Raw genomic sequence first — 23,799 nt, 5'->3', positions numbered from 1 at the left:
TAATAATTATGCATGTTTATGTCTCCTGTCAGCTCAGCCAGCAAATCACTGTTTTGAAGACAGTCTCATCATAAGACAGCTGGAAGCAAAATGAAGGCTTACACTCCATCTTTCAATAAACAGACACTATGCATTTTGTAGAACCTAGATATCTTCTAAATCAAAGTGTGTTCTACCTTACTAAAGTTTCACCTTCACCTTGTAAAATGCAAAAAGCTGAAACAGGAATACGACCAAAAACTTATATGCTTTCCTGATATTTAAAAAATAAAACATCAACATACATGTATATGCAAAATAATAACTACCAAACAAACAAACAAACAAAAACACTTATTATGAATATTTGAAAGGGTCAAGCCAAAGAATTACTAGAACTTGACAAAACAGTAACAGTCCACAGTCACTTTACTGCAGAGTACTGAATTTCTTTTTAGATATCACTGAAAAGGAATGAAAAGGAATGAAGGGTACATCTGTCTTTTTCCTGTTGGAAAGAACAGAATTTTTTTTGAGCCATAATTACTAGAAATGAGCAACAAAAAGGGAACAGGTCCTTCATATCACTCCCACAGTCATCTATGCCACAGAACCACAAGTTCCAAGTCTGTGCTTACCAGCAGTAGCTGTAATGATAATCAGCCTCAGAATATTGCTGTGTCAGGACAGAACTGAAAATACGATGATTCAGCAAATCATGAAAAAGTTCACTGCTCTGTCAAGAGAATGTCACAAGATTTCACTGTTACATACTTTCCCATCTACTTCAATTATAATGTACATTTTAAAAATAATCTAGTTTATATTAATTAATACTAATTAAATATAAACACTTTACCAAATCAGAGCTATTGCTAGATAAATTTATTACATAAAATAAAGTGTAGGCACTTTGTAGGTACTGAAATCTCTAAATCTTGTTAACAGTATGCACTGAGCATGTATGGTGAATGTGTAACAGGAAACTCTGTACCACAGCATGCCAGAAGATGAAGCATCTTATCTGCACAGTCCCTTCTCAGGACACTTCCCCAGCTGGCTCCAAAGGCAGAGTTGCTCATGGAACTGCCACCTAGGCTGGCCATGACAAGGTGCATGTGGAAAGATAATTGGGAAGTCCCAACATGCTAGTCTTGTGATTTCACCACTGAATTAGACAGTGAGAATCTGCTCTACAATTGTGCACTTCAAGCTTTATCTTTTAAAACTAATCTGAATGAGGTAGGCTTTTGTTTTTATATTACCCCATCAGCTGAAAAGAGTTTGATTCTATCATGCTGTCCTAACTTGGAAAACCTTACCTCTGCAGTCATTTACACAGAATAAGCAGATTCACTCTGCACAGACATCAACTGACATGATAGTTCAATCTCATTTCTCAACTTTTTTTGCTGGAAACAGTCTCTTTGTACTGTTGAAGAAAATTCCCCTGGAATATACTACTCAATTTTATTCAAATGTACTGTTACTTTTCAAGCATTTCCAGATAAACATACCTTCATTTTAAAAACAGCAACATAGTAACACAGAACACACAAAAGAGGAAGCCGGTGCGTAAAGGACATATGCCTTCGGTTATAAACCGAAATGATAAAGTTATGGGAAAAAAAAATCCAACTTGCAATGCTCTCTTCTTTACTCCACACCAATACATGTATAACTAATTAAAAGGGAAATTTATTATTTCTGTAGCTTCATTTCTTCTACTCTGTTACCACAGAATTTTGTTTTACTTCTGTTATTAACAAAAATGCTTAAGAATAGCAGTATTTATTATACAAATACTGTTGCTTAGTGCGTTTTCTAATACATTTACATTAATTAGGAGGAATTTATGCTTGCACAGAAAATTCAATATATCTTTCCCTGTTGCATTTTGTGTCTCTTAATATCTCTTAGTTTTCCTCCTCCTTTTTCTTCATTTCCAGGAAGTTTCTTGATCTTTGATTTAAAGTCAAAATCTTAAAAGTTTTGGCTCTCCTCATCAAATCATCATCATCATCTAGAAGAAACTGAGAACCATAGCTTGCTTTAGTTTTTTGAAAACATTTTGGGGAAGGAATGGAATAACAATCATTAAATATTTGTAGTCATCAATATAAAAATAAGCTTTGTTTCTGCTTCATTTCTCTCAGTCATTCTTCACGAATCTTCACCCATCACCACCACAACTAATACTTCATACTAACAGCATCTGCTTAGCATATTCTTTTCTATAAACTTCTTGTGGAAAGCTTTACCTGAACCTTGTTATGTAACTTAACATCAACTTTTCCTCACAAGTCCATTTAATGACATTATTACTTGCAGTCTTGGAAGCAGAAGGCAATCTAATCCTTGTCTTTCGGTTCTACGCAGTATTTTCCCCAGTGAACAACTAGTCTGAGTACAACGATTTACAAATACTGAGCTAGTGTCTTCCTACACCTCCCAGTTTGTCTCAGAAACTATCCTTTCTGAAGGTCTTATTGCCTGGCATAGGACGCTGGTGCAATTGCTAGGCCATCCCTTGTGAAAGCAGTAACTAATGCTCTTCTTTTAAGAAACGCAGCATTCCTCTGAGTTAATAAATACAACTTACCTTGCCTGAAATTCCCTTCTTTTAACTATTCTTGCCATCTTCTCCCAAGTCTGTAAAGCAACAGAGGCCATAAGTGAAGGAAGAAGAGGATAAAACATGGATGGAAACACAAATGGCAGTCACACGCTGTGCAAGCAGAGATGCACTTTTCACACTGTGGGAGGCCTCAGTAGCTGTTCAAACAGCAGGGTCTGAGTAAATCTCAGCTAGTCTGCCATGAAGAGAGTTATTACTCCCATTTCCAGGGAATTATAGGCTACCTGGTATAAGAGACTAAGAAGCAAAAGAGGATGATGTCTCGAACTCTCAGCAGAAAAGGTTGTAGCCACATTTTAAATTGGCTTAGAAAAGAGCATCCTGCAAAAGCAGGAGAGCACTGTTCCAGGGCCAGCCTCCTGGAAACCATCTGAGACATCTCTGCAGCTGTGGTCCTGGCAGTGGGCAGAAGGGAAGGCCTTAGCAACACCTTTCTCCAAAGACCTTTCTAAAAGGTTCTGCACATGCAAAGTAATGGCTACTGGCTTATTAATGTGGTTATAGCTTGTTTTGTGATTACCTGAAATACATGAATACGGATATGCATGAGATTTTATGCCAGACCTCCACAAATCCACAAATGAGTTCACTGTGAACTTCTACAGAAGAATTTTTTTTCTTCTAATAGAGAAAATAGTTTACTAAAAATAAATTTAACTAGAAAATACATTACGCTTCTGAAGATCTAGCATGTTGGAACTTTGGATTTCCTGTCAAATGTCATTGAAGCATGAAACAGTAAGATTTGAATCCTGTTTTAATTGAAAATATTGCTACAATTTCAACCAGGAAGCTGCTAACAAAGCTTTCATAATAAAGATTTTAAAACAAAATTGTTTGTTTCTAAACTCTACACATGCACTCAGTTTTATTTTGACTGAAAATGTAATTATATTCTTAAAGGCAAGAATTATATTCTCTTAAAACTGAGACTACTGCTGGATTATGCCAGTTATACAGCCATTTCAAATTCATATTGAGCTTTTTTTTTTAAGAGAAAATAAATACTTCCAAACAATCCTTTGCTTCAGAAAATATAAGCATCCTTTCATGATAAATTTGTGTGTGTGTGCATGTACAAACATGTATCTGCATGAAAAAATAATTCTTCCCACAGTACTTGTCTTCAAGAATCTCACTGATCAATCCCTTATTCTATCATCCCTTATTCTATCATGGCAGCAACTAGGAATTAGTTTTATGCCTTGCAGTAGATGGCACCTTTTGTGTTAATCATGCTACAAAGCTTAAATTTTATAGCTAATAACTAAAATTCAACAATGTGAGGGATATGCTAAAGGCCACTTCAAACTTCAGAATAGCAAATCTATTTTCTGCTCATGGTTAAGTGTATTTACATTTCTGGAGGCCTGAATAAAGAGGTCCTATTTACACAAAGGGTCAGCCATTCTTGAATTCTGCATATTGAATGGCATATTTTCTTTTGTCACTCATGGTATGGGTACAGGACAAACAACTCAAGTTCAGGATTTCTACAGATATTCTTTACTTTTTGCAATGTGGAGGTGTGTCATTTCTCTGTTGTTAATGTTTTTAATTCAACAACCTTCTTAGCAAAGAGGGAGTTGTTACATAAAATACAAGGACAGCAGTAACATGAAACTACTTAAATTTACAACTGAATTATGTTGTGATATTATTGCACACAGACATGAATTCAAGCAAGAAAATGAAACATTTAATAAAGCAAGATGAATAAAAAATAAAAATAAAAATAAAAATAAAAATAAAAATAAAAATAAAAATAAAAATAAAAATAAAAATAAAAATAAAAATAAAATTTGCAACTTGTCATGACCACACTTGCACTTCCTCTCAAATCACTTTTGAAACCTGTTTTCATAACTTAACCAAGACTCTAATCTTGACTTCCAAAGCTTGAAGTCATTTTAAAAAATAACCAACAAATCAAACAATGAACAAACAATTCACAAGAATCAACTCACTTAGTTTGCTACACTGTCCTGGGTTCAAATGATATGACTGAGTTTGGGGAATTACACATCCAATATTGGTATACTACAATTTGAACTTTTGAATTTTTTGAATTTTTGATTTTTTTTCGTTTATTATTATTATTATTATTATTATTATTCCTATGGCTTCACAAAGATGGAAACAATTTTGTTTCAAGGGAAAAAAAAAGTTTTTCTAGTTAGAAAACATTCTGGTTTAGGCCACTTACTTATTCACATTACACTAAAAGGGACCTCAGCATTTCACATGCTTCATTTCTCAGCACTATGACAGGAAAAGCTGTATCTCTAGATAGTCCTGACAATGATATTTCTAGAATTCTGGTAGGAAAAACTCTAAAAACTCATGGACACATGTAGCCCATTCCTGTATGATTCCATTACTTTTATATATATATTTTTTTTCTTCTGAAGTGTTGTCTGAAGTTCTTTCTTTCAGTTTATATCTGTTACATATCTTAAAATACATTGCCCAAATCTGAAATGGACACCTTTCTCTGTGTAGCAGACTTTTTTATGGTCAAATATCTATGTTTCTAAATATTCAGAGTTTTTCTAAACTTCTTGGACTAAGCAGCTGCAATTCATTCACTTGTACCTAGCAGATAAAGATTTCTAGATCTCTGATCATGTTCATTTGTAGCTTTTGAGACACTGGGGATCAACTATCTGGGGGCTTGGCCAGAGTAATTCAGTTAAAATTCAAAGCTGAACTTTGAAAAAAAGCAATGCTGAGCACTTCCATTACCAGGGCTATAGCCCTGTTCATTCATCAGAGAAACAAATTTGCTAAACATTCCTTCTCTCAGTTAGTTTTTTTCTCTAGTTAGTTTGTTATTAAGCAGATAAATAAACAAATCTAATTCTTGTATATTATTCTAGCACTGGCAATTAAATAATTTCTTTCACATTTTTGTGTTTTGTTTTGTGTTTTTGTTGTTGTTGTTGTTGTTGTTGCTGTTCTCAAAATCATGTTATTTTAAGTACATTCCATTTGTTCTATTTTTCCTATTTTTGTCACTTTGTTGACTTCTTGATTAGACAAGACTGTCGCTAAAAATGAAGTTCTCAAGCCATCCACCTTTCTTGTTCTTGCTGTACAAAAGTTGACCTACAGTCTGCAGTATCGAATGTTTTATTTTCTACTTTCTAGTTAGGGATTAAATTCTAGACCTCCTGCTCTTAAATTTTCTCTGAACAGAATGATCCCTCTGGCGTTATTCTCATACAGCACATTTCTGAGTTCCTTGAAATCACCTGTAACCCCTGATGACTCTCATGGAAAAGCATGTTTATGTGTTAAAATATGTATGCTCAGAGACAGCTAGATAAAGAAGCCCACTTTATCATGCAACCTTAAATCTGTGTGTGTGTGGTGGTTCTACTGTGCTAGGCAGCCAAACACCACAACCGCTCTCTCACCCCACCCCCCCAATACAGTGTGCAACAGTGTTATCCACCTTTTCTAGGATGCATAACTTACGAGCATCACCTGCTATTAACAAGTAAGCAAACACTTTCAAGCTTGACATTTCTTACAAATTGCTATAATTGTCTCATACGCAGAAACAGAGCAAAACCTGCCTCAGTTGTTCTGTTCATGCTCTCTAATACAACAAAACAAACTAACCAAGCATTTAATTTTACCATTTAACAAATACACTACTTACAAACACAGAGACCACAATACTGGCTTGTGAAATCAAACCCGATCTCCTGCTTGATTATTTACGTTTCAAAATCTGTCTTCCCTACTGAGACTCTACAGAGAGGTTCAAGTCATTGCAAGTTCTAGTGGAGACAATTGCCTATTCATTTGAAACCACATAAGCATATTTCATCTATACAGCTAAAAAAAACCCACCCATGAGATGGTAAGGTCTTGCGGTTTTATTACAGGGCTGCCTATGAATCAGTCGCTATACAGACAAAAAAGTTTCAAAAGTCTTTTATTATCTCTGAAACAGAAGTGATCCAAGAATCAGCATTTTCTCATTTATCTTCCTTCACTGAACATAATCAGGAATCCTCACTGATCAACAGAATTATTTTGCATAGGTTGGCACATCTGGAAAAAATGGATTGCATCACTCTTCATGCTGATAAATATTTTAAATTACAAACAAACTTTGATTATCATACTTATCCACTTATCCAAAGCATAGAGAAGCATAACTAGAAACATGGGAAAATGATATGCATAAAAGCAACAGACAAATGCAGCAAGCATAATTTAGGTGATTTAAAATGTAAGGATTTGGACCTAAGAAATATTCTGCCAAAAGTCTGTAAAATTTGGTTTTATTATTTACTGAACTATAAAATACAAAGTTTAGAAATGTAAATTTTGCACAGTGCAGATGACACACGATGTGAAAGTAAGCAAGTCACTATCACATTCCTTCAGAGACTGATGACGTCTAGTTGCATGATAAATGTGCCTTAGGGAGGCTGTGGTAAGCTCTCATAGGACTAACACGAAGATCAGTGTTTGCCTTGTGGCAAGCAGGTGTTGGAATAATTCGTTAAGTTTTCCTTTAAGAGCACTGTGTAAAAACAATAAGGCTATGCAAAGGAATAGTAAATGTTGTGAAATAAAAGGAAGCTGATTATGCTAGGTGAAAGGCCACAATCTCCTTTAAGCACCTGCAAGAACAACTGCAAAAATGCTGATGTTTATAAAGTAGCCTGCTGGGACTATAATGAAGATGTCAAAACCTCAGGCGGGCAGCCTTTCTTTAGTCCCCTTAAACCATCTGTGGATAATGTGTGGAGGGGGGGATGATCTCACAAACCATGTAATCACAAATTTCGTGTCTTTTAGTCTCTTAAAACAAATATAAAAACAAAGATCAAAGCCACCATCTAGACTGTGCTGATTGACTTTTTGAAGAACAGCCCAAAGCTAGCATAAGCAAGCATTCAGAGTTCTAAACAATCAGTATCAAAAAAGACTAAACAAGAACATGTTTATCTACCAAATATCTTCTTGTATCCTTTTTCTGTTTAAATCTTCAGCCAGCTGGACATTCAATTTATTGAAAGCATGCCTTCATTTACTAAGAACATGAGTATATTCTTATGGATATGAAAATATATATTTATAGACAAAGTAGAGAGAAAATACATATTAAGCTGTACATAAAATGAGGCAAATGGCTGAGAAAATATCTACTCAGGCAATGCATTAGCTGGTTATCTTTATTTTTTCTTTTTTTTCTTTCTTTTTTTTTTTTTTAAATGGGAAGTTTTTATTACAACTTATTACATAGCTTGTAAAGTAATGTAAAATCTCTGATGTAAAGTCTTATATTTCATATTGAAATGCAAAGAACCTGGAATTAAAACTACCACTTAAAGATGATATTTTTATGGAAACTTGAATCCTATCACTGTTTTTGATTCGAAGTGTTCTGAATCATTATTTCTCATAATTACATGCAAATTAACATCTCATATGAACACATGGATTTCTATTTTATTTCATTAAGAGACAGAAAATAGCAATCACAAACAAAAAGTAACTGAACTCTTTCCAAAGTCTGAAAGTCTACAGACAAAATTTGCTTTGGTCTTTCAATAACCCAAGCACTTGCCCAAATTTTTAATCTTTCTGGATCCTGCTTCTCTGCAAGTCTTCCAATGTTTTTGCTAGACATAGCCTGATTTCATATGGCAATAAATATTTAAAACAAGAACAGACTCAAAAGCACAGATTTCCTGCAACAGACACCGAGATTTAACTCTTAGTTTTTCACTAATCCAGGAGCTCCAATCGTCAAAAATAATTTACAGCCTTTTTTGTCTTGGTCCCTCATTAGCTATGCTAAATGTCCTTGGCATCAAGAAATTAAGTAGCCATTTGCTCACTGTAGTATCCTTTGAATGGCTGTAAACCAGTAACATCAGGAAAGGTACTGCTTTGCCTCATTAGATTTATTGAACTAGCAGGGAACCATTCTGTTGCATGACTGAAGTCACTATTTGACTAAGTAAACATTTAATGTATTTTAACTAATGTTTCATGCCTACTCACAGCTTACAACTATTGCAACTATATATTTCAGCCATTTTCCTTTTTTTTCCATAACTGCCTCTGATTTTCTTCAGTCTAAACAAGACAAACTATAAAAAGGTCTTGCTCTGCCAAACTGCCAACCTGCATTGGTAATTTACATATTAATAATTACATACATAAAAGAGTAAAGCATTACTTAGCACAATTCATTAGCAAAAAGCAGTTTGCATGTTGCCAGAGTTGAACATCACACAAGAATTGCAAGACCTGTCGCCTTTACATTAATATGCAATGCAGGACTTCAGCAGGTGCTCTACCTCCTGAAATCATTTTCATGAACAATTCGTCATGAAAAGTACTCTGATGGAAATATAATTTGCAATAGAGACCAGTGAAAAAATCAGATGTTGTCTCTGGCAACTGTACCAAAATTTCCAGTCACTTGTATGGGTCAAAAAAAAAATTAAATCCAGTTCCATACCCTCACGTCAAATAAAAAGATAAACTTATTAAGTACTGTCCATAAGGATATGAGTGTTTTTATCTGCTTTTCATGAAAAACAAAGAAAGAAAAACACACGCACCCTATCCCAAAGTATCACCTCTCCTAAGGCTTGAAATTTGCTTTTAATTGAAGTTTTAACACATCTGTGCTCCATTCCTACCTCATCTCTGTGTGCCAATGGTGTCCATACAGAAATACATACTTCATAAGAGAAAAAGAAAGATGATGACAGTTCCCTTGATCAATTTTTAGCAGGCTCCTCTAGGCAGCTGTAGCTTTAATCCCAGAGTCAGAAATTAAGACTAAATCTGTGAAGCAGTGCATTAAACAAATTTCACCCACTATGAGGGTGGTGAGGCAGTGGCACAGGCTGCCCAGAGGAGCTGTGGGTGCCCCATTCCTGGCAGTGCCCAAGGCCAGGCTGGATGGGACTTTGAGCAACCTGGTCTGGTGGGAGGTGTCCCTGCCCATGGCAGAAGGGGTGGAACCAGGTGGTTTTAAGGGCCCTTCCAATCCAAACCATTCTGTGATTCTATGAATTGTTGGAACTGTACTGTAGCATTCCAGCCAAGCTTTGTGTACTGGGTACACATGGTAAGGGTTTGGCTGCAGGGGTGAGCAGAGCCCAGCAGCTGCCTCGTGTCAGAGCAGAGCTAGCTCCGGCCGGCTCCAAAAGGTTCTGGCTGCTGGCCAGAGCTGAGCCAGAAAGTTTAAATCACGAATTTAAACTTTCCACTTACCACAGCAAACTTCTACGTATGTCACCTGTTGGTTGCTTAGATCTCTTCCTGATGCACAATAGCGCAAGGCTCAGTTTTAAAAAGTCCCTTATTAGGAAACCAGGATGAATGTGACAAGGAGGGAACAGTTTATCACTTCATTCTTTCTCTAACTATCTCCCATTCTTCACTTCTAGGGCAGGACGCTCAATTCACTACAAGCAGTAAAAAAAAAAAAAAAAAAGGCAACAGGCTGTAGCCACCAGGAAAAAAACAGCTCTGATGGAAAGTCTTCAAGGTAAATCATTAGCTCCTAGACCTTTTTAAGTCCAGTCAACTGATCTCGTCATAAAATGAAGATGAAAGACATGGTCAATACAAATTCAGAAAATGGTAGAACAATCTGTTTCTTCAGACACAGAACGTCTGCATCCAGCTAGTTTGCAAGTAATCCGATGTGCACAGGAGGATCAGGTGGAGCAGTCAGTTTACTGCAATACTACTTTTCTCAACTTATAACTTTGTAAGTGCCTTGTTTTATCTCTGCTTGTCAAGCCTTTTGTACCAGGTATGTTTTTGTACCGTGCCTTCTGCCTATTCAGGAGAAAGCAGAATGATAAGGACAATATGCTTGCTTGCCTACTGCATGCTACAGTAGACAAATCATGGAAACCTTAAACATGGAAGTTAAAATTTTCATGAACGTCTTAAAAACAATAATAGGAAACTTCTTTAATAGTTGCTGTTATAAATGGCTCAGGATTCAAATTAGGATTAAATAAAAAAATAGGATTTATTAAAAGAATATAAAGGAATAGAGGTAAGCAAACAGCGCTGGGTGCACCGGGAGTCTCCGCTCCACCAGGACGCACACCAGTTACATCAAGCAGCTGATTTTTATGCACCTAGACTAATACATATTCATTACTACTTCTAAAAAATATAGATTATTATAATTAGCTTCCGGGGTCCAGTTCCTCCTACTGGAGCATGCGCATCAGTCTCCTCTGGGGGTCTCTAGGGGTCTTTCATGCTGAAGGCTCGGAGTCTTCCTCTCACCTTTGTACTTACTCGGCACTATTCCAAGTTTATGGAACACTCTCTGTACACTCTCCACAGGTCTTGTCTCCCAACCGTCCTTCAGCTTCTTTTTTCTTCCTCTTAATCTCTTGGCCCCCCTGGCCAGATACCAAGGATCCACATAGTATCTCATAACAGTCACTAGTTGTTATCAGTTGTTCTGAAACTCCCAGACATCAAACACAAACAGCTTTCTTATTTGATGCTTCACGAGTAATTAAAACATTCTTCCCCAGCCATTCACAGACACATCTATAGCAGTGTTAAGTTAATCTCGAAGAAGACAGGAAAAAAGGCTGTAACTGTTAGAAATAGAAGTCCGGAATAACAAAAGCAAACAGGTTCATAAATTTAAGGAGTGTTTTCTGAAGACGTGATAAATTGACTAGAATGAGGGGGAGACTGGGACACACTGCATCTGTGGTTCAAGAACTAAATTGCCAGTGCAGGGCCCAGAGGCAGACAGGATTCAAACAGAATTATTCTTTAGGCACATGAATTTATGGACACGAATTTATGGACACGAATTGGAATTGTTAAAACATTCCTCACATTGCTATGATCAATCTAAGCACAACTTTTAATTTCCAGACCACTTGTTTTCAATTTTTCATTTCTAGACTATGTCTTTCTAACTGTGGGATGGGAAGTGGACAATAAAATTAAAAAGAATCATGGATGGATTGAAGATAAATTAATACTGATGAAGATATATTTGTATTAACAGGCTGTGAGCTGTGTCTATTTTCAGATTAAAGTTTGCTATAAAAATACGAAGCCAGCATAAGTTTAAAGCCTTCAAATATATTTTGGGTATTTGCATAATTACACTTGCAAATTAAAATTCCACTATTAAATACATATATATACAAGCACACCTTTTTATTACTTTTTTTTTTTTTTTAATGGATCGGCACTGGACATTTTCTGTAACAAATCTTTAAATGACGTTTAGATGTAGAGCTTAGTGATATGGTTTAGTGGAGGACTTGTTAGTGTTAGGTCAGAGGTTGGAATAGGTGATACTGGAGTCCTCTTCCAACCTAGATGATTCTGTGATTTTGTAAAATATGAATGACCGTGATTTTACCACACTTATTACAAACAATTAAATATCATGCCAAGTTTATTACATCAAGGCACATATCTTTGTTGAAGAAGATAACCACAATGCAATTTTAACATTTAAATGATAGCACCCAGCACCTCAATTAACCTAGTGCTCATGGCACTGAAAGGAAAAAAAAAAAGACGAACTCCATATGCATCTGCACATTTCTTAGCAAACAGCAAATTAATTCTGAGTGAGCAGTTTTGAAGTTAGATACATCATGCATTTGTGTCTCTTGGTAAGAAGTCAGTTTCTCTCGTATGCACGGTTGAGCTACAAAATAAGGAATTACCAAGCACCTGACCTGTTGTATGTCCACACAGATATGGAAATCAAGCTGAATTGTTTGCAGTTTCTATCTTTTCTAGAAACCCTAACAGAACGCAATGAGGATAACACAGGTTTAATTCCTATTTTCCAGACAAATGGCAGTCCTCCCTCTAACATAGTCTATACTTACGGGTTTAGCTTTAGACAAGTGTACTTCAGAGAACTGAAAGGATTGGCCATCTTAATGGTAACAAAGGAATTTCTCAGAATTACTGACCACAGAGATTCATAGGAGCAAAGAGTAAGAAAAGATTTTGTAAAGGTTTGTGTACTCTAGGAGACCACAATCTCTTTGTCCCCTCCCCTCCCCCACCGCTATAGCCAGAATTGCAAATGGCTCTGTAAATGTCATGGAGAGCTTTTCTGAAATCAATTCTAATAGCTTTGAATATAACTATAATCAGATTTTGTTTAAAGCTCTTGATATGTTCTTTGCACAGGATGGCTATCGGGCACATATAATTGAACATTATATAATAAAGGAAAAATACATTGGCTTTTTGTTCTAGGCACTAGTTTCCATGGACTACTTCTCATTGTATATTACCATTTTCATAAAAGCAGCTCCAAACAGTTGCAAAGACTTACATATGTAGTCATTTTTTTGCAACGCCCACAAGCTTTAACATTTCAGTTGTTCAGAATCTTACTGGCCTATGCCCCTTTCCCCAACAAAGGAAATAAGGGCACAAAAATAATTTCTCTTCTTGTTTTCTAATGTCTTAGAACAACACATATTCTACCTACACCTGAAGAGGCAACAAGTCACCAAATTTCAGGAAGCATAAAGCATTTAAGCAGGGAAGTCATGCATACACTATTTGGCATGTGTGAAAACCATTCAATTTCAAACATTCTTATCTGTGTGGAGAATTTAGGCACTTCAGCAATTCCATGCAAATGGTCCAATACTGCTTTCACCATGTTCTCTCTTAAATAATGTTAACCTCATTCATCTCCAGAATCACAAAATTGGTGCAGTTTACTAAAATTTTGAATGAATTCTCCACCTATTTCCAACACTTGCTTGGAAACAGAGCTGAGAGTGACACCTTACCAAATATGTTTCATTTAGAAAAGATTAGAAGACAAAACGTAAGTTTACTGCAAGGAAGTACATAAATTTTAAATTAGTTAGAAATATTAGTACACACAAAAAGCAATATACTATTTTGAATAAATTCCTGGTGCATTACTAAGTAACTTTAGGTAAAATAATGTTTATCTAAGAGAAACACGGAATTGCTTTACAGGCAAGGAGTAACCTAAAGAGGGGAGGCTTAGTTTAGATATAAAGAAGAAATTATTTGCTCTGAGGGTGGAGAGGTACAGCAACAGGTTGCCCAGAGAAGCTGTGGATGCACTTACCCACAGAGAAGATGTGGAACACTTCCCCACCCCTGGAAGTATTCAAGGCCAGGCTGGATGGGTCCTTGGGCAACCTGGTCCTTGGGCACCAGGGAGGTGTCCCTGCCCTTGTCAGGGGGCTTGGAACTCAATTATCTTTAAGGTACCTTCCAAACCAAACCATTCTATGATTCTGGGATTCTCACATCCTCTTTCCTTACTACCCTTCTGGAAGTCAGTACTCTTCAGACAGCTGCAGGCCCTCTTTCAACTTACATTTCTGGGAACAAAAACAAATTTTCATGTTGAATTTATGTCTCACTTTTGAGTATTTGGGCTCCTCAGTGTTGTATTTGTAAATATTTCATTTCTCTGAGTTTGCCCTTTAAAAACCAAGGGCATTAAAGATCTCTTCCTGTTTACCCATTTAAGTTAAAGCAAATCAATGAAGAATCATAGGATCTAAAGTTCTTTTGTTTTTTCCTAAATTTTTTCTTAATCCTCAATATCAGATTTGTCATGGCAAAGAAATCAATGAAGATACTGGTTGAATGTCAGTACCTAGGCTCTTGGATTATTACTACCCTTTTTTTCCCCATAATCCATATTTAGAAAGCTAAAATGTCATATATGACTAGAGTGAACACTCCTATCTACTTTTTTCCCTTTAATACTGTTAGAGAGATCTACAGTTTCCAAAAACTACCTCATCAGAAATTCCTTAGTATCTCTTCCAGACTTCACTGACTCAAGAAACAATGTTATTGACCACACATCTTAGCTTCCTTTCTATTTTCTCTGAACATCATCTTAATTTTTGTAATTACTTTCGTTAGTTAACCTATAGAGCTGGGGTTCAAGCAGATCAAGTTCCTATGTCTAGACATATGTTCCTATGTCTATGAGACTTCCCCCATTCCACACGAACACCTCTATAGTGGCATGCTGACCACAACTAATTAATAATCAAATCCATTCTTCAATGGAGTTACATATCTGGTTATCCCTATTATCAGTATTTATATCTTCCTTTTTCCCTTGCCATTTCTCCTATTACTCTTTTGCTATTTTTACTACATTTGCCATTTTCTTTTTTTAAGTCTTCTTAAGTACTAAGTTAGTTTAAAAGAATTCATTACTTCTTCCGAAGTCTCATTTTTGACACTTTCTTTTACTATTTTTCCACTCTCAATTTGAAGATTACACGATTGCAGTGGAATCTATCCATCATGAAGAGCTTGATTTCGTTGAATGTTACCTTGTAGTCAGGTATTCTAAATGAATCTTGAAGTGATTTTTGTTTCCTTTTTAACTTTTATTTATTTATTTATTTATTAAGGGGATTAAAATAATTTCACCCATATAGCCCCAGCACCTTTCCTAATCTTGGGCAATTACTCGTTAGAGCAAATAATTGTCATTTGTTCCAAGTACCAGTCTTTGCTAGTAGTGACATTGTTACCAGCTTACCGTCCCCCTCCATACTAGACACCCAAAATTTTCTTTTTAAGTGAAAGAATGTCCTTCTAGAGAATGGAAGTTTTTACCCTGACATCTTTTAAGGCACTGATCCTTTATTTCCGTCTTACTATTCTAATCTTACTAATTACTATTTAACCCCCAAACTACTCTTTCCCATTATGTTTTTGTTTGTTTGTTTGTTTTTTTAACATAATTTGCAAATTGCTTTCAGCAAAGCATTAAAGATAATGTTATTTCATTAATTTAAAATTAGTCAAGGTGATTCTCATGATATTTTCTGTTGTTCTTATGCACAAATTGCAAAACACAACTTTTATTAGCCTCACACTGAATTACTTAATTACAGGATGAAATCATATTCAGTAATAACAACTAAAGCACTTAGCCGTGTTCAAGAATGAAGTGAAAATCATTTAGATTCTTGCAAGTGGGTTCTCAGAGTTCCAATACATTTTTAAAGATACTTTTATATCACATAAAACGCATTCTTTTATATGATAGGACAATCCATAACAGAAGAAAATGAAGATCTTCATCCACTACAGCACTCTTTACTCTGAAAGAGAATGTCATGCTATAACCATTACAAAGAATTTCATTATTCTCTCAACCACAGCAGCCACCCAGTGGCTACTCTTTTTAATACTCAGACACGCATAAAACCAGGAATTTAGGAGATGGTCAGAACCTGCAATTTTCAGTGATAGCCTCTTGCATTAAATATTCCTTTTATGTGAAAGAGGAAATAAAGCCATCAACATTTTTTCTTTGGAAGCAGACTCTACACAAACATTCAGAAGAAGAGGAAGAAGAAAAAAACAAAGATATGGATGTAAATGTTGTGAGGCTCTTTTGTCATTACTGTTTATATATATATATATATATATATAAACATATATATAAACATATATATATATATATAGTGTCTGTTTGCTTTTCTTTAAATAAGAGACTGTTAATAAGAAGATATATTGTTAATAAAGTTTTAATAGGAAAATATTTCTGTGTGATAGGCTATTTTTTTTCTTTAAACTATAAATCTAGAGAGAAAAAAAAAAGTTATTAAATGGAAAAAAAGTTATTAATGGATGTTAAAAGTATCAAGAAATTTAGACCAACAGCACTGACAGATGTTTCTGAACTACATTATAACTCGTTATGAAAGTTTTGCAACAGTTCTCAATCTTGCAGGAACATAAGAGAATTTATTTCATGCCTTATTTAAGTGTCTTTTTGCGTAGGTGCCAGAAAATGGCTTCATATCCAAAAGCTTGCCTGTTTTTTTTTAACTGTATTGGTCTAGCTAAAAATGTTACTCTCCCTGCCATTTTTGCCTTGAAGATATCCGTAAACCTTCACAGTTTCAATATTAGTGATTATTAGACACTTTAATATTTATAAAGCAATTATATACAGCCAAAGAGGAACTTAAATAATAAAATTCATTTAAGATGACAAGAAGCATGAAGTTCTTCATCCACATTCTTATGATCTTCCAAATACTCTACTTGAAACCACTTCTTTCCATTTTCTAAGTTCCAAGTTTAACAAAATCTGTGTACATAATGTTTCAATAATGAGGAAAACCTCTATAAAATTCAAAAACTATAACAAATATAAATTATTATCAATGAATAATGCATGTTACTACCAGACAAGAAGTGACAGACGATTACAAAGAAAAGAACCAATACACTTTGTTGTAAATGGCATCGGTTTCTGCTGTGCATACCTAAGTATGTTGGAAGATATATACTTATTGTTACAGGAGTTCCCTCCAGCAATCTTAATATTTGGAAACTGCTATGGTGCACTCTCATTTCAATTGAATGAATGCCATTCTTTGATATTCCTGTATAAGAAACAGAATCAGGAATGATTCTTTGAAATATAAACTTGTGTAATAATTTTGCATTCTTTCACGTTATTACTAGCCTCTACAACTGTATTACTTGTGCTTTCAGTAAACTGATAAAAATTTTTGCCATTTCATCTATAATGATAATGATCTCTAGGAAACAAAATACATAATTAAAAAATCATAAGCTGACCTTCAATGTATGTTTGACCAAAGTCTGGAATTTCTCTTTGAACTGAATCTGATAATTGTGTTCTGTGCTAGAGACGATCACGTACAGTCAGGACTATGCTGCAGCTTCCTTGACACAAAGCTACACAGTCAGTGTCACCAGTCTTCCATACATGTGTAGGACAAGCCCACTTTCTGCATCAAGCTGAGTGAAGGTCTACATGAAGTCTTCTAGCAGCACCTACAGATACCTGTTTTTTTTTTGTTTGTTTTGTTTTGTTTTTCTCTCAGAGATAGCCACTTCTTTTTGTCACATTTTCTGCTTACTTAAATTTCTTTTTCTTCTCCATCATTATTAGTCCCCAACTTCAAGATGACCCATTTATTTCTGCCCATTTTTCTTTGTAGAGGGTTCAGAACCTCTAACTGAGAACCCAGGAATCAAACATTTTGACACATCTACTTGTTGGTTTGACACCTGGAATTTGATATATAAGTTCAGGTTGAGGAACTGGTATGTTCTCCAAAGCAGACTGCAGGCAACACACAAAAAGTTAATGGAAATATGTAATTTCTTCATACATCATCCCTTCTCATGGAGGAAAGTAGTTACTAACTCATCTTTGTTCAACTCCTTAACCTGAAACTATTTGCTCTCAATAATTTATATTTGACTTTAATTACGTTTCAGTTCTAAGTTCCAATGAATTCTGATAGACCATATTACTGAAAACATTTGCTTAGTGTTTGCATCATTTAACCAAGGCTAGGGTCAATAAATATTAGCTAGCAGTAGGCCTACAGTCCTAATTTTTATTTTTTTTTTAAATTCCTTCTGCTGGACTACAGTACCACCTGAAGCTATGACTTCAGTTTTTCCACTGCAACATGCTTAGCCACTGACAGACTAGGCTGTTGTATGGATAATACCCTTGCCAGAATTTTAAACCCTGCCCAGTGAGATTCAATTTTTATTGGACATTGGAATTAATAATGAAATCAGTTCTTAACTGAATTTAGCAAATCCCAAAGACCTTAAATTCTCTAATACTTGATTTTTTATTTTCCACTTGGAGTTTCTGAAACAAAATGAGAATAATATTAATAAAGTAGTGGAAGTAAACAAAACCAAGCATTAATATTGGATTAATATTAATGATCCAATTAATGGAGCAGTTTGTCATTCACTGATGGATCATCAGATTAGCCATAAAACATGCAACATGTTACAAAGAAGGGTTCAACATATCCACTATTTAGAATAAACAACTGATGCAGTGTATGCCTCTGTACCTGATGTACGTAGTGTATAAGTGAATGAGAAATTTGGAAGAAGCAATAAAGTAGAGTGAGCCAGAGCACAAGACGGTATGAGAGATGAAGAGGGACAATGTGACTGTGTAAGAAAAAGACTTGGGCAAGCACACAAGACTAAGCATGAAGAAGCACGTGTGAGAAAGACAGAGCAAGAGAGCACGTGCCCATGACTGAACACAAAGGAGCATACAGAAGACTGACGAACAGCAAGTGAAAGGGCAAGAGTCAAGACAATGAGAGACAGCAAGTGAGCCAGAGGTAAAATGAAGAGAGTGCGTAACAGAGGGCACACGGGGGAAGGGGTGCACACCCAATGATGGCATGAGAGCACAACAGAGATACAGAGCACAAGGTCTCTTCTCTGGTATCTCTTTTAAAAATCAGCACATTATAGCATCCAGATATTTTCTCATATTAGGAAAAATCAGGCAATGTTACCCACATGAGTGATCACCACTCAAACATTGTAACTTCACATAGCATTTGGCATGAAAGGCAAATTACTGGTTTGGAAGGTGGGGGGGTTAAATCTGACAGGGAGCTAACACACACACAAGTGAAAGAGGAACTCTTCACACGCTACTTTCGTGTACAAACAAGAATTTCATCACAGTGGAGCAAAAACATATAGTAGCAATAGCACAGGTGTCCTATGATCAGCAATATCAACAATAAAACCACAATCTTACCAAAGACAGGAGAGAATATTTAAGGTTTTAAAAACAGAGTCAAAAGTTAGTAATTATTAAAAAAAAATGACTCACCCACTCACCTAGTGCATTTTAAATTGGAGAGCAAAGTTAGGAGAAAGACAGCAGCTGTCTCTTTCACCAATTACCTGCCAGTGCTAAAGTACTACATTTGCATCCACAAAATGCAATGCAAAACTAAATTTTACTGCATTAAGAGAACTGCTTAGTCTATCGCTTCACAGTTCAGAGAAAACATAGAAGACCCAGAACAGAATCTTGATGCACTTCTGTTTTAAAATGCAAGTCCTGACAACCTGACAATGTTTCATGTAGCCCCTTTATCTCAAAAAATATATAATAATAATAAAAATTAAAATTAAAAATCTCTCTCTCATATGAAACTTGGGCTATCCCAGAATGTATTGTTTCATTTCCAGCACACATGAAATGTAACAAGATATTGCACTTTGGTTGCCTTTTAAAAACAGAAGCACAGCAGAACTCAACATTATCCATAATCCTTTCATTCACATATTTCCTCTCACCTCTTTCATTTTTTAATCAGAGAATTGAATTATTATTGGCCTTAAAAGGCTGATACTTTACCATATCTTGCAAAGTACAAAAGCAACTTTACCTTTTCCCTGCTGCAGCCTGCCTTTTGTTCTTCTTAATCTTTAGATTAGTCATTTTTAAAATCTTCTCCACTGTGAAATCAAATAAATACAATTAGATAACATTTCATTTACTGGGGCTAGCATCCTTTATTATATTAACATCATGCTCAAATTTTTATTCTAAAGTTTATTTTAAAAAATCCATTATTTCTAATGATAAAAGAACATAAAGTGAAGGCATCCAGTATCTACCACACTGTGTTGGGTTTATGAGGCAAGGTTTTGGCAGAGATTGCCCTCCAGACTGTGGAGAAGACCACCGTGAAGCAGTCCTCCTGCAGACCACGGAGGCCCCTGCAGCAGTTGGTTGTGCTCTGAAAAATGCTGCTGCCCATGGAGAGCCCACACAGGTGTTTTTTTGGCAGAACTGTGGCCCAAGTTGGGCCCATGCCTGAGCAGTCTGCTGCTGGAGGACTGCACCCCACTGGAGCGTTCTTGAAGAATGGCAGCCAGGGAGAAAGGGGAACTTGTTAGGAGGAAGGAGTGACAGAGGCTACCTGTTACGAAGAGACCACAACCTCCACTGCCAGCCTCTCACACCATTCAGGGCTCAGGGTGCTGAGGTGGAAGAGTTGGGAGTGAAGTTGAGCCTGGGAAGAAGGAGCAGGTGAGGGGCAGCTGTTTTTGTTTTGTTTCTCACCACGCTTCTCTATTTTTACTTGACAATAAACTATAATAAATTTCCCCTAGTCAAGGGTTTTTTGGCCATGATGGTAACTGGTGATTTCCATGTTCTTATCACAGGTTAGGAGCTTTTCCACCCTGCCCTGTCAAGGACAGGGTGTGGGAGGCTGGAGGAGGCTAGGTGGGCACCTGGCAGTTGCCACGGTCAAGCTGTTTTACTGGTAAATAATATTCATGGTGTATTTGGGTGACCCCTGAAGAGACACTCCAGAATACAGACCCAGGTCTGTATTTCCATGAAAAATACATGCCAAAACAAGCTCATTTTAAAAATCTTACCCCCTTTGCAGAAACATACCTGTCTCTAAAGGGAAAGAGGAAAAAGAGAAAGAATTAAATGAAGCATTTGCCCTGCCAATAACCATTATTTATTAATGGCAACACCTCACACATAGTCTGAATTAATCATATTGCTTACAGAGTTTGCATTTACTGCAAGGTAAGTTTTAAATTTTTATAGATGGTTAAAATATAAATGTATCCTAAATTCTCAGAAAGTTGCAAGCATAGAGGAGTAATGACTCTAAATTTCTTTACGAGCATTACATGGGCAAAAATATATGCTGGGTTTTGACTGCGGATTGGATTCTCGTTAGAGAGAATACTTTTCTTCTTTTTTTTTTTTTTTTTTTTTTTTGAGCAGAATAATAAGGGTGTATTCTTATAGCTCCCTTTCTACCTCTACAATTACTTTAAAATGTTGTGAAGACTCAGCTTCTCAGCACAAGCTAAATAGGCAGTTCTTTGCCAAGATCCCTGTCCATTGTGCATTCATGAAAGCAAACATGAATGCCATTGATCCCAGCAGGAAGGCTTGCAGGCTTGACACACTCTGTGCCAAAGCAAGGGCTCTAATTAGTGATCCTTCCAGCTGGACAGTAAAGGCCTTACCCTTCCTTAGGGAATAATAAGACAGGCAATGTCTGAAGTCCCCAAGTAAGCTTTATAGAATAGGGAGCATGCAGAGAACTGCATTAAAGGCACTAAACCAGCCGACACAGGTGACCGAACAGTGAACTGTGCACTTGGCAATGAACAGAAAAATGCCTGCTACACAAGCATCATCCGGTCTTTGGTTCCTCCTGTTTGCCTGAATTACTGTCAGAATTCAAAGGACTGTAATGGATGGCACAACTATTTAAAAGAAAGCAATAGATTTGTTGCAACAGTGATAGTTTTGAGTATCTTTGTGAGGAATGTTTTAACAATTCCAATTTGTGTCCATAAATTCGTGTACATAAATTTGTGTCCATAAAGAACAATTCTGTTTGAATCCTGTCTGCCTCTGGGCCCTGCACTGGCAGTTTAATTCTTGAACCACAGATGCAGTGTGTCCCAGTCTCCCCCTCATTCCAGTCAATTTATCACGTCTTCAGAAAACACTCCTTAAATTTATGAACCTGTTTGCTTTTGTTATTCCGGACTTCTATTTCTAACAGTTACAGCCTTTTTTCCTGTCTTCTTCGAGATTAACTTAACACTGCTATAGATGTGTCTGTGAACGGCTGGGGAAGAATGTTTTAATTACTCGTGAAGCATCAAATAAGAAAGCTGTTTGTGTTTGATGTCTGGGAGTTTCAGAACAACTGATAACAACTAGTGACTGTTATGAGATCCTTGGTATCTGGCCAGGGGGGCCAAGAGATTAAGAGGAAGAAAAAAGAAGCTGAAGGACGGTTGGGAGACAAGACCTGTGGAGAGTGTACAGAGAGTGTTCCATAAACTTGGAATAGTGCCGAGTAAGTACAAAGGGTGAGAGGAAGACTCCGAGCCTTCAGCATGAAAGACCCCTAGAGACCCCCAGGGGAGACTGATGCGCATGCTCCAGTAGGAGGAACTGGACCCCGGAAGCTAATTATAATAATCTATTTTTTTAGAAGTAGTAATGAATATGTATTAGTCTAGGTGCATAAAAATCAGCTGCTTGATGTAACTGCTGTGCGTCCTGGTGGAGCGGAGACTCCCGGTGCACCCAGCGCTGTTTGCTTACCTCTATTCCTTTATATTCTTTTAATAAATCCTATTTTTTTATTTAATCCTAAATTTAATCCTGAGCCATTTATAACAATCTTCAAACCTTTTCTTCAAAAACAATGCTTGTTGACAATATAACATACCAATTCATAACATCACCATTCTTTGCAGAATAATGATAAAAAACTCATTAGCAGTAACAGGCTTTGAAAAATAGGCAGCATGTGTAATTTCGGCACTTCAAAACTGTTCGCAATAAAGTCACTTTTAATTATATTTCTTTATAAAGAAAAATTATCTAAAGGATTAAAAATAGAAAGTCCTTTCATAGTAAAGATTACTAGCACTAGACTGCGAACACTGTAACCAGAGAAAAGCACTTGTACATATATGCAAAGTGTACATCTAGGTTTCTGTATATAAAAGATCTTATACAACTTCTTTTATTGCATTGCTGCTTCAGAATTCTGACAACCACGATATTCAAAACGAGAGTTTCACTGAAAAAGCAGGATCTACTGAAAACAGTGGCTTATTTAAACATACTTTACATATAAGCGCATGAAATGTATAAAGAAGCATTGACATCTTGAAAGATTACAATGCCAAAAATTGCGTGAAGCTACAGTAGAAAAAAAATCCAAATGGTATATGCATATCCATTGTATACATCAATTATCTATTAACAAATTCCCAACGTAGATAAATTCCTCCTCTGTTAAAAAATAAAAATAAAAAAATCATAAGTTAACACTTTTAAAAATAAATTAGAACGTACAAGTTTACACCCTTCTAATCCAACCACATTTGCTTTTTGAAAGCAAATGCAAATTCTGAAAGTGAAATATTAAAAGTATTTAAAAACGAAAATTTTTCACTTAGAATTATTATCCTACCTTGAGAACTGCAGTTTCTTTAGCCAAGCAAAATGCTTGGTCCTTCTGATGTTTGTTCCATTTTCACATCAAGTGGATATTAATTTTAACTACTAGCTTTCACTGAGAATCTTTCATTCTTGAAGAGAAATAAGAAAATTACTTATTGAAAACAAACAAGTCTCATTTCAAGATAGCAGCTTTTAGCCAATAGTTTTCTGATTTTCTACCTTTTGTTTAATACTGGTTATTCTTACTTGCCTGAAAGACTGCTACATTTCTCTTATCAGCAACATTATTATATTTTTTCTAAAAATAAGATTGAAAAAAGAGAGGAAGAAAGGC

General features: G+C 35.9%; 1 long non-coding RNA gene across 4 annotated transcripts in view; it reads right to left on the bottom strand.

Moving 5' to 3' along the window:
* Positions 1 to 1,661: 1,661 nt before the first annotated feature.
* Positions 1,662 to 23,799, bottom strand: part of LOC140002789 (uncharacterized) — a 34,337-nt gene continuing 12,199 nt past the window's right edge. For 3 of the 4 annotated variants that reach the window (XR_011810296.1, XR_011810298.1, XR_011810299.1), the window contains 4 exons: positions 23,476 to 23,593; positions 19,882 to 19,951; positions 2,582 to 2,631; positions 1,662 to 2,012 (listed from right to left, as the gene is read on the bottom strand). This is a non-coding gene — a long non-coding RNA (uncharacterized lncRNA). Of the gene's footprint in view, positions 2,013 to 2,581; positions 2,632 to 19,881; positions 19,952 to 20,884; positions 20,910 to 23,475; positions 23,594 to 23,799 lie in introns of all 4 variants that reach the window. The other variant, XR_011810297.1, reaches the window with a different exon arrangement.

This window comes from Anas platyrhynchos, chromosome 6 (assembly GCF_047663525.1).
Source record: "Anas platyrhynchos isolate ZD024472 breed Pekin duck chromosome 6, IASCAAS_PekinDuck_T2T, whole genome shotgun sequence".
Taxonomy (NCBI): domain Eukaryota; kingdom Metazoa; phylum Chordata; class Aves; order Anseriformes; family Anatidae; genus Anas; species Anas platyrhynchos.
The sequence above is the reverse complement of the archived record's forward strand: the minus strand, read 5'-3'. Positions and strand labels throughout refer to the sequence as shown.